This window comes from Sparus aurata, chromosome 11, assembly GCF_900880675.1.
Source record: "Sparus aurata chromosome 11, fSpaAur1.1, whole genome shotgun sequence".
NCBI classification, from domain to species: Eukaryota; Metazoa; Chordata; class Actinopteri; order Spariformes; family Sparidae; genus Sparus; species Sparus aurata.
The window spans coordinates 4,648,490-4,651,102 of record NC_044197.1 but is presented as its reverse complement, the minus strand read 5'-3'; positions in this window follow the sequence as shown (position 1 = coordinate 4,651,102).

Here is a 2,613-nt window from a genome sequence, read left to right as displayed (position 1 = left end):
TGCCAGCTTGGGTCTGAAAACTGGAAATGTTTCTTATGACCAGAGTGTTACATAGAAAAGCTTGGGTGGGCGAGCTTTGCTATGTAATCCACCCTCTCTGAATAATTTAGTACACTTCAGTTTTTTTAACTGCTTAGCTGACCAACCAGTCGAAGGTTGGGGTGCCAACAGCATGGTTGAAATGTTATTGGAGCTTTAATTTTGATGTCACTAATAACGTAACTAAATTTAAGCACTTAATTTTCAAAACATTAGATCATCTGCCTAATGTGTTTCATTTTTAATTTAACTTTGTCTTCTGTATGCTAGATATTTTTCTGGGTAACACTACAATTGAATTACTTTATCTCTAATAAATGTTCATCAGCCGTTTATTTCTTTACTGCATTTGTTTTAAAATGACCCGTTGATGAGTCGAGTCAGAGCAAGGTCAAGCAGCTCATGTACAAAACATGAAACACGGCTATCACGCTTAAAAAAACACAATCAAAGCATGTTTAAGTCCATATGCAAACGTAAGCTAATGCGGCTAACACTAGCTATCAAATGTTAGCGTTCGGCTGACAAACCTTCATAGAAGCAGGAACCAACCGTAAGAATTATTACACGGTCGTTGACAAAAGAATCAATTTGAAAGCGACAAACATTTAAAAATTTTGGATTCACAATCATAATAATGTTATTTAAGAAAAGAGACTTACTTTGATTTTATTCTGCACCTTTCTACAGGCTTTGTATATTTATTATTTGTTATAAATGTTTTATCTACATCAGTGATGTGCACAAGGGGGGGGCAGTCGCCCCCCCTCGTGGCCCAATTGTTGAAAAACGCACGCTAAAGTGCCCTCCTGAGAGCCAAAACGCGCACTAAAGTGCCCTCCTGAGAGCCAAAACGCGCGCTAAAGTGCCCTCCTGAGAGCCAAAACGCGCACTAAAGTGCCCTCCTGAGAGCCAAAACACATGCTAAAGTGCCCTTCTGAGAGCCAAAAGGGCATGCTAAAGTGCCCTCTTGGTTGGCAAAACACACTAAACTGCCCCCTTGGCTGGTTAAAACATGATAAACTGCCCTCTTGGGAGCCAAAACAAGCGCTAAAGTGCCCTCTTGGGAGCCAAAACGCGCGCTAAAGTGTCCTCTTGGGAGCCAAAATGCGCGCTTAAGTGCCCTTCTTTTCGCCCCTGCCCTTCAAAAAGTCTGCGCACGCCACTGATCTACATACATTTCTTTTCAATCTGACCAATAAGAGCCCCCTCCCAAAAAGCCCAAAGTCAGCTCTGATTGGTCAGCGCTTACGGGCCTGAGAAGACACCGCCCACCATGTTTCAACATGAGTCCTGCCGGTGTTTTTGGAACCACAGCAGGAGCACAGCTTAGGCTGCTGTTGGCTCGTTTGAAGGCACAGTTTACATATGCGTGCTGTGTGCTTTAAACTCTCACTTTCTACAACATAGGACCTTTGAATTATTATTTAAGTAGTTGAATTAATGACTCTTTGCACTGAGATTGTGTTGATTTTCTAAAGCCAAACACACGAGACATCAGAATAAACAGCAAGATAAAAAATCTGAGTTTACATTTTTACACGCATAAATATGTGTAAAAAGAAATAATAATTTAAAAAAACACACTGACTGTGAAGTGTAAAGTCATTCTCCTCCTGTCACAAAGAATTCGGATACTTCACAGAAGCAATTTTGATAAGGCCAACCTTCCAGGGCCGCTGACACAAGACCTCCATAATAAGAGCGTGTGGGTGGGTCCAGCTGGGTAACGCATCAGTCCAAACACCGTCTGTGTGTCTAGTAGCTGTCACGACTCCCCGGCAAGGTCACAAGGCTCTGCTCTGCATCGTATCCACGTCTGATTTATCCCTGCGCTGAGGTGTTAGCATGCCAATAAATCCCCCCCGTTATTGGAAAGTGCTTAACAAATGAAACACATGTGTACGCTTAACAAACCGAGCAGCCGACGGAGCCTAATGGTGAGCAACATCTGCTGGTACGAGGAGGTCTCTCAGGTGCTTGGCGAGCGCGTGGTCGCTTTCATGGACGTCAACTTTAATCCAGCGTGTGTGACGTATCGATCATGAGGGATTTATGGCATTGAGATATGCTGTTCTGATCTGAATGCACAAATGTGCGTTCACCGCAGGGGTTAATGCTTCGCTCTCCCTCCGTTCAAAGAGAGAAGTTTTGAACAGCTGGGCTCAAGCAGAGGACAGAAACCCTTGCAAAAATGTGAAACTTCGAGACGGTGACACTTCCATAAACAGAGGTCCCTGTGAATAATTTGTTTTGGGTCCTAACCCCGAGTGTTTTTACTATGCTTACCATATAGGGTGTAGAGTCTCTGCAGGGCAGCGGAGCACGGCTTGATCTGGAGAGCGGGGACAGAACTGTTTACACCAGAGCAATCAGGCCAGCAGGACTTTTATAAGAATCAGAGGAGATCTCTTCATAAATTAGCGTGCCTGCTGCCCCTCCACTCCTGACAGCTCCCCGAGTAAAAGAAGCATGTATCATGGCGTGAAAGGTGCTGTTGCAGAGCTGTGATGCTGTTTATGGGGCCCTCATCATGAGAGCTGTTTATGTAATCTTACCATGGCTGTCTGCAGG